The sequence below is a fragment of the Eucalyptus grandis genome, chromosome 1, assembly GCF_016545825.1.
Source record: "Eucalyptus grandis isolate ANBG69807.140 chromosome 1, ASM1654582v1, whole genome shotgun sequence".
In the NCBI taxonomy this organism is placed as follows: domain Eukaryota; kingdom Viridiplantae; phylum Streptophyta; class Magnoliopsida; order Myrtales; family Myrtaceae; genus Eucalyptus; species Eucalyptus grandis.
The window spans coordinates 19523305-19532202 of NC_052612.1; the positions used below are offsets into that span (position 1 = coordinate 19523305).

The 8898-nt window shown below is 42.4% G+C and overlaps 1 long non-coding RNA gene across 1 annotated transcript; it reads right to left on the reverse strand.

Annotated features, from left to right (window-relative positions):
- Nucleotides 1–5785: 5785 nt before the first annotated feature.
- Nucleotides 5786–8316, reverse strand: LOC120290886. The gene is made up of 2 exons (XR_005548631.1): nt 7342–8316; nt 5786–6075 (listed from the first exon to the last, which is right to left on the reverse strand). It is a non-coding gene; the product is annotated as an uncharacterized LOC120290886 (long non-coding RNA).
- Between the last annotated feature and the right edge of the window lie 582 nt (nt 8317–8898).

An 8898-nucleotide genomic window follows, 5' to 3' on the forward strand; every position in this document is an offset into this window, starting at 1 on the left:
TTGGTAATGAATGGAAATTTTGTTTGATCAAAAAAAAAAAATCTACAATCGCATACCCGCCAACTAGACCAAAGGTTGTAGACGGAATTTTTGTTTGTAAAAATTTTAGTTTTCATGTTCCTACTCTGCTCGTGTGCTTGGGGCGTGAAATTGCGGCCGGTGGACTTGCTTAATGGTCTAATTAGTGATTGATGCTGGTTTCAAGCCAATAATCATGTTGTATATGAAAAACAATCTGCTAAATTCGAATGGCCGTGCTAACATTTAGTAAGTTCTTTGAAAATGTTGTTTTGGATAAATGCAAGTGATTTGCAAATAAGTTGTCCACTACCCCGCCAATAGCTGCGACATGCCCCGGGCCCAATGACACCACCCAATTTTCCAGAACGTCTGGGCTCCAACAATATATATATATATATATATTTTCCTTTTGTTATTCTTTCGTGGAAAGTCTCCCCAGCGAATCAGAGCCAGGGCCAGCGAATCAGAGCCAAGGCCTCGCCCGTTCTTGCCCTCTCATTCGCTGGCACATGGCCATCAGCCGTTTAGGATGCGTTTAGCAATCGACCAAATAATTTTGTTCATGAGAGTATATTTGTAACAGAAATTCGTTTAGTAAAATTTTTATTTTCAGGAATAATTTTATATTTTTTTGTTCCCGGGAGCAGATCTGGAATAGAATCAAAAAGTTAAAAAAAGTTGATTTTTTGTTCCCGAAAACAATTTTAGAATCAAGCCAACCCATTTTTTTTTCTCTTTTCTCTTTTTTCTTCTTATTCTTCTTCCCTCTCTCTACTTCTTCAACTGATGCAGTCAAACTAGAGATCATGGAGGCTTTCTGTTGTGAGTTGGTGAAATACTTCAGCAATGTTGACTATCAGAAGGAGCACGAGGGGTCGGCTCATCAATTAATCAATTGCAACATATGTGGGACTAAGCAATCAAACAAGAATATCCAACGACATCTCTGCATGCATGAAAAGAAAAATTCGGTTGATTCAGAAGCATTCAGATGCAATGCTGAGGGTTGTCTCCGCATTTTTTCAACAGTAAGATGCAGTCACCTATAAAGTAGATTCTGGTTAGGCATGGAATATAATTGTTTTGAAACTTTGAAGCTTGAGTTCTTTTATCATGTGGCTGCTGAGTGTGCCTTTGCTAATGTTTTTTTCATGTTGACAGAAATCTAATTTACGTCAGCATGTGAAGGCTATTCATCTTGAGGTGAGGCCATTTGTATGCAGCTATAAGGATTGTGGCAAGAAGTTCACATGTAAGCACGTGAGAGACCATCATGAGAAAAGTGGTTGCCATGCTTACACTCCAGTGAGCCCTATTCTCTCATTCTCTCAAATATTGAAATTCAATTTTACTGCTCTTTTGAAATCCAGCTTTTTACTACATGAGTTGGATGATCCTCATACCTAAAAATTTTGGCTCCTTGGGTTTAGGGTGATTTTGAGGAGTTAGATGAGCAATTTCGATCCAAGCCCAGAGGCGGGAGAAGGAAGAAATGTCCTTGCTCCGAAGAAGAGTTATTTTGCTCTAAGGGTTTGTATAGGAGGTGTGGTTTTTTGCTTTATAGGATGAGGAAAGGTGACAAATTCACTCATCATCCTCCTGTCATTTGTTTGTAGTTAATAGTTGATGGAGTTTGCTATTGTTTTCTCTATGAAAATATAGAGCTTGTATATCCTTAGCAAAAGATGGTTGGGATGAGCTATTATATATCATCCAATATAGTATAATTCAATCGAGAATCCTTTGGTTTCATACTAATTTGTCAATGTTCACCTAATCCATTTTTATCATTGAACAGTTGAAAAGTGATGATCGATATTTTTCTTCCCGAGATTGTTGAAGGCTAGGAAGTCGGATTTCTACCATCTCCTTTGGTAATACTTCAAAGAAAATTAATAATTGTGTATAATATTCATCCGTCTCTCCTAAGTAGGTAAGATTTCTTATTTTGATTTGAAATGTCAAGCCAAACTCCAAGGAAGATTTTTTTTTTCCTTGGGGGATAAAAGTGACTTCACTAGATGTCCCGAAAAAATCACATAAGTTTTATTTGAGGGATGAAATCGACTGTCATCATCGTTTCCATGTAAAATTATTCTTTGTGGTGGATGACATAGTCAATGGTACTTAAGCGGTATACTAACGTGGCGCTATAAGTAATTCTTAAAATTTTAAAAATTAACAAATTAAGAACTAAATGATGTTGGCCAAAATATGGGGAAAATTATCCAAAAAGTCCTAAACCTATTGCAGTTTTGCCAATTCAGTTTTAAACCTTTTAACTTTGCCAATTGAGTCTTAAACCTTTTCACTTCTTGCCGATTCAATCCATCCGGCCAATTTTGGCCGAAAATGCTAACGTGGACGCTGGTGGTGCCCACGTAGGACTCGGGCGCTAACGAGGACAATTTTTAATAATATTTTAATATTTTATAAATTTTTGAATTTTTTTTTTCTGTTTTCTTTCCTTTTTTTTTTTTTTTATTTTTGGCTTTTTCCGGTGGCCGGCCACCAGCCACAACCGGCCGGCTGGCCTCACCCGCCACAGGCAAGGCTGGCGGCAACGGCAACCCCCGGCGAGGGTGCCCTGGCCCTAGCGAGGGCCAACCTTGCCAGATCTGGTGAGGGGAGCCCTCGCTGGGGGTCGCCCTCGCCCAATCGAGCGTCGGCCTCGCGATGGCCAGCCGATGCCCGACCAGCCAGGGGCAACGCTCGGTTGGGTGAGGGCGAGCCTCGACGAGGGCTGGCCTCGCCAGATCTGGTGAGGGGAGCCCTCGCCGGGGGTTGCCCTCGCTTAGGCGAGCGTCGGCCTCGCCCCTGGCCAGGCAGGCGACGGCTGGCCACAGGGCCACGAGACCAACGCCCGGTCGGCCGGGGCGAGGCCGGCCTCGCCAAATCTGGCGAAGGGAGCCCTCGCCCAGCCGAGCGTTGGCCTCGCCCAGCCGAGCGTTGGCCTCGCCTAGACCAGATCTGGCAAGGCCGACCCTCGCCCCTGGCCGGCCGATTGTAGGCCTGTGGCCAGTGGCTAGCCGTCGCCGCTGGCCAGGGGCGAGGCCGACATTCGCCTAGGCGAGGGCCCCCTCGCCGATCGGGCAAGGTTGGCCCCTCGGGGCCGGGCGCCCTCGCCGAGGGTCACTGTCGCTCGGCCGAGCCTCGCCTATGGCAAGCGAGGCCAGCCGCCGCCGCTGTGGCGGTGGCCGCCATCGGAAAAAAAGCAAAAATAAAAAAAAATTAAAAAAAATAAAGGAAAAAAGGAAAAAAAAGAAAATAAAAAAATTCAAAAAATTCAAAAAATTTTAAAATTTTAAAATATTATTAAAATTGTCCATGTCAAGACCGGCAATCCTATGTGGCACCGCCAGCGTCCACATCAGCATTTTCCTGCCAAAATTGGCCGGATGGACTGAATCAGCAAGAAGTGAAAAGGTTTATGACTCAATTGGCAAAGTTAAAAAGTTTATGACTGAATTGGCAAAACTGTAATAGGTTTAGGACTTTTTGGACAATTCTCCCCAAAATATGTTGGAAAGTAAACCGGAGTTTTTTTTTTTTTTTTTTTTTGGTACCCGGGAACCTCCATGCGCGCCGCGGCGAAGTAAACCTTAGAGGAGCAGGAGAGTCACCACCACTCTTTCTGCCCTGGGCAAGTCGTGGGTTCCTTTCCAACAAGGCAGACGACGCAAGGATTTGAACTCCAGACCTCTCCCGAAAGGAATTGAAGCTCAACCACTACGCCGCCACCACGGGTGATAGTAAACCGGAGTTTTAAGGGATGAAAAACTGAAAAATACTGAAACACGTTGAATTATAGAATCGTCTTCGTCATATCATTGCCTAGGATTGTCCCTTGAAAGAGTTAGAATTGGTTATTGCCGTAAACCTCGTGTCTGAGCCTAGTGATGGTTACTGGATGCCCCCAGCTTCTGGACCAGATCGGGTCCCATGGCTGCGGCCACGGATGCCCACGAGCTCTTCATGCGGAGCTTGAATACATGTGAGCTTTGTCCTAGAGGGCTTTGCAGCCACTGCAAGATTGTTGATGACAATTGAGAGCGGCTTCAGCGAAGTTATTTATTGCATTCATGAGCCATGGCCGATGGTGTTCCGCATCTTGTTTCCTGAAACATAAGCCCCTCCCCCCTTTTCTTTGTTCAAGGCCGAAGTAACTTAATCGTTTTAGTAGCCCAGAAAACAAGAGGAAATTGCAAAGTAGCTTATCACAAACGATGCCTTGTAAAAGTAGCACAAAAGGAAAATACCTTTTGGAACTTGCACTCTTGTTTGAAATTCTAAAAAAAAAAATTAAGATTTTAAAAATAATTCTCAAAAAATGATTGGTCATATCACTGCAAGAAGTTAATCAAAAGAAAATATTTTCGTTATCAACAACAATTTATGTCTAATTATTTTGGTGAGTGATGAAAATATTTTTTTATTCATTTATTTTTATAAGCGATGCAAAGATTATTTCTTATTTTGAGTTTTCTAGTGAAACAAATGCACCCTTAAAATAATTTCTTTGCTCCTTGAAATAGCAAGCACCACTCCAAGAGGAAACTCGCCATTTTGAGACAAAGAATGTTTTCATTTTTTGATCATGATGAGTCGTTTATTAATCATGAAGAAGTGTTTAACATTTCGTTTGACCCATAAAGAATAATGTGCCTTTCAATAGTAAATTTGTAATATCATTAATCAAATTTCAAATAACAATGGTGCATGGAAATTTTCGGTTTTCTAGCTTTTTCTAAGAATAAGAAGGTGCATGGAAATTTTCGGTTTGAAAATTCCAATTCCGAAAGGTTTTCAAATTCCTGCTCAGTTCACGGGCTTGAAGTTGGACCTAGTTTACTGCATTTTATAAATTGCTGAATCAGGGAGCTCACTTAAACAACAATTAGCATTCTGTAGCTATTGCGTGAAGTTTGGTCATGTTTTATTGGAGTAAGTCAATTGTCTTTCCTTTCCATAATTGTTTACTGTCGGAAAGTCCGTCAATTAGAAACATTCTTTACGTTTGGATAAAAAAAAATTCTTTACACATGTGCTTGTTCTATTCGTGAACGTTATTTTCTAAATCACTGAATCGGGGACCTCACTTAAACGACAATTTTGTATTCTCTAGTTAAGTCAACTGAAAGCTATTGCATGTAGTTTGGTCGTCATGCTTTATTGGAATAAGGGCAATTGTTTTTCCTCTCCATTATTGTCTATTGTCGAAAAGTCCTTCAACTTCAAACAAAATAAAGATTCTTCACACTTGCCTACCAAATTGGACCAAAGGTGTCATCTTCCCAGCTCTTACTCTTAGAAGGTGCCCAGAAATTTTGGGTTTTAAAATTTCAATCCCAAAAGTTTTCGAATTCCAACCCATTTCATGGGCTTAAAGTTGGATCTGGGTGACTGGTTCACTGCATCATTGATTTGACTAGTGATTACTGCCGCTTTCAAGTCAACTATCATGTTGTGTGAAAGATATGGTTTGCTAATTTCGATCGGCTGCAACAACATTTTGTAAGTTTTCTAAAAATATCAAATCTCAGCGTTAATATGATGCTCTCCGTCTGTCATGGACTAGTTCCATGTGGCAGCACAACAAAGAAAATGCAAGTTTTATGTCACGCCCCGATCCTCGGGCATGCACACATCCTTCTCCTTGGTCGATTTTATAATGCGATATCCCAAGATTAAGTATCGCCGACCCTTTCGTTTATTAAGCACATGCGGAAGCAGTTATAAATCCACAGACAATAACACAATGGGATAGAAAAGCAATGCCATATTTTTCATATTAAAATCCACAACCAAACCTTTATACATGACATAACTCAAAGTCTATTCACAAGACTATTCATAACATTCTAGTCACACTCTATATACACAACACAAGGTTCACAAAAGAGGATGAGATCTCAATCCTCATCCGGGTCGTACGCAGGATCATCCTAATCCTCTTCTGACTCTTCTTCACTAAGCTCACATCCTTCAAGCTCTTCATCTTTTACCAGCTCATTGTCCTCTTCTGGTTCCTTCTTCACAGACTCATCTACAGGCCTGAAATGTTGTCCCACAATCGGGATGAGACTACGTCTCAGCAAGTTCTACCCTACTAAAACTCAATTAGGAAACCAATATGCTAACCGGGCTGCCTATACACGCACGGGTCAGAGGACTTACCTTGGTCTCAGATTCCACCTACATATTAGCACATTTCAATAGGCACCCTAGCAATCGTATCACAGATCGATATCTTGATCAATCGACCTAGTCAATTACATATCAATCGGACCATTCAAAGTCACTTCCATTCAATCAGTCAATTCACGACAACGGATCAAATCATTGATCAATCGATCTAGTCGATTACATGTCAGTCGGACCATTTCCAGGTCAAATCACTTCTCAATATAAAACCTCCCATTTGCATTCTCAGTCACAGAGCTACAGTTGTGCTCTTGGGCGTTGTTTTCGCCAAGGTGACATATGTACTGGATAGCACTCGTGTGTTCTTTAAGGCGCCGTTTTTACCAGTGATATTCTTAATCACCGAACCACGTATGTCCATAATGATGCATGTAGTAGACAGCACTCGTGCATTCTTTAAGGCGCCGTTTTCACCAGTGATTTCCTTATCACTGAACCACGTATGTCTATACTAATGTAGGTAATAGACAACACTCGTGCATTCTTTAAGGCGCCGTTTTCACCAGTGATTTCCTTATCACCGAACCACGTATGTCTATACCTTGTACCTGATCGATCTCAGCCAAGATTATTTTCAATTCAACCTCACGATTTTCTCTACTTTACAACTCATCAAAGCATTGTTAATGCTAAATAACCACACTCGGTCATCCATCAATCAATCATTCAATTTCACTCAATTTCAGTCATTAAGGAATAATTCCTCAAATTGCACAATCAATTCGATTCAACACCACGTAGAGCTCAAATAAATAAACGACCGGGCCACGAGAATCAGCACGAAATTTCGGTCGTCGGCTATCCTTGCCTAATTTCCGAAAAATAAATAATTAAATAATTAATTTCGAAAATTAATAAATAAATACTAAAAATCCAATTTATGCTCGTAATGCCTAATTGAAGCCCAATAAGGGTCGGGAAAAATCCCGAGATGCATTCAATAAATAGTATAGACAGTTCTCTAGCTAAGTACACTAACCACCTAACTAATATGTAATGCAATTAACTAATAATCACTAATCCATTCTAATCTAACAACCTAATTGCACTTAATTAAATCTAATCAACCCTTAAGCATCATTAGTCTACTAATCAAGGATTAGTGAGATTACTCACTTGGCAAAGCAAAGACCGGAACACCGCGATGGCGACGCGACGGCGCGATGGCGGCCAAAATCCGAATTTTCGGCGATGTCGACGATCACTTGGGCCGGGCCCAAAGGCCTTGCAAGCCTACAGCAAATTGCTGGGCTTGGGCCGAACTTGGGCTGACTTGCTTCACGGGCCCAAGATGGGCTGAACTTCAAGACTGAAAATGGGCTACAACTTAAATGGACCAAGCTGAAGCGGGCCTCAAAAACTGGGCTGCTGGACTGAACTTCACTGAAATGGGCTTGCTGAAGTTGCTGGAGATGGACCCAACTGCTGGGCTAAAAATTCACGTGAGCTGGAGGATGAAGACTCGCTAGATTGCGGGCCGTGTGGGGATGGACGAACGGCAGCAGCCTCGGCGGATCGTTGGACGAAGGCGCTGGACTGCTCGACTGCTTCAGTTGAGGAAAATTGAAGAAATCGGGGCAGCTTCGGTCTTCGTGGACAGCCAGAGGAGATGTGGGCTTTGTTGGCTGCTCGATGAACAAACGGGCAACTGCAGGGTCAACCAAAGAGCTGGGTGGAGAGGATTGTTGACCGGTGGAGATGAAAACAAAAGCGTGGCAGCTTGGACGTGGCAGAGGAAAATCGGTGGGCGGCTTCACGTGGGAAGACTTTGCTGGCCGAACTACTGCTCGTGAAGTCGAAATGGCTGAGCTGGCTTCGATCGGCTGAATTTCACGTGGCAGAAGAAGTAGCTGCTGGCGTCGAGCTGCTTCGGTCAACAGAACATGAAGTCAGCCTCGGTGGAAGGCTTCGTGCGGATGGAGTGGAGCAGGCGGCAGAGACTGAAGGAGGACGGCTGGCAGTCTTCGAAGGAAGATTAAAAAGAAGCAAAAGCAAGACTTGGCCGAGAGAGAAGGAGCTCGTCGCACGAAAGAGGAAGAGAAGCAGCTTGGCGTGCGAGAGAGAAAAAGCCAAAGGAGAGGAGCGGTGGCCTTGGCGTGCTGGAGAAGTTGCTGAATAGTCAAGATAAATTATCCAAAATCATCATAGCTTGGCCCCACAAGTCCACATAATTATCTCCTTGTCTCCTATAATTAAATCTTGTAAACTAATCCACAAAAATCCAATTTGATGACAAATGTTGCACCCCCATGCCTAGCTCCGAATTTCACTTTTTTTGGCCTCAATTTCTTCACAAATGTTCCAAATCGAAGTCCAATTTCAATGAAGTAAAATCTCATTCCATTTTCTACAAGTCCCTGACACTCAAAAGCTCGGCTTGAAAGTCCAAATTTTCTTCAATTGAGCCCATCCGCATTTCCGTTATTTTTCCGCGACGTCCAAATCAGTTTTCTGTAAAATTCCGGTCTCGATGGAATTTCTCCAAAAGACAAGACGACATCTTATAAATAAATCGTGACATGCTCGAACATCCGATTCCCGAAACTGAACTCAATTTCGTGGTTAAAATTGATCGAACGTGATTTTAATCCGATCCGACCTATCGGGTAGCTTTTAAGGATTTTACCGCAGTTATATCCCTTAACGGCTTCACCCAATAGATTGGTTAACTCG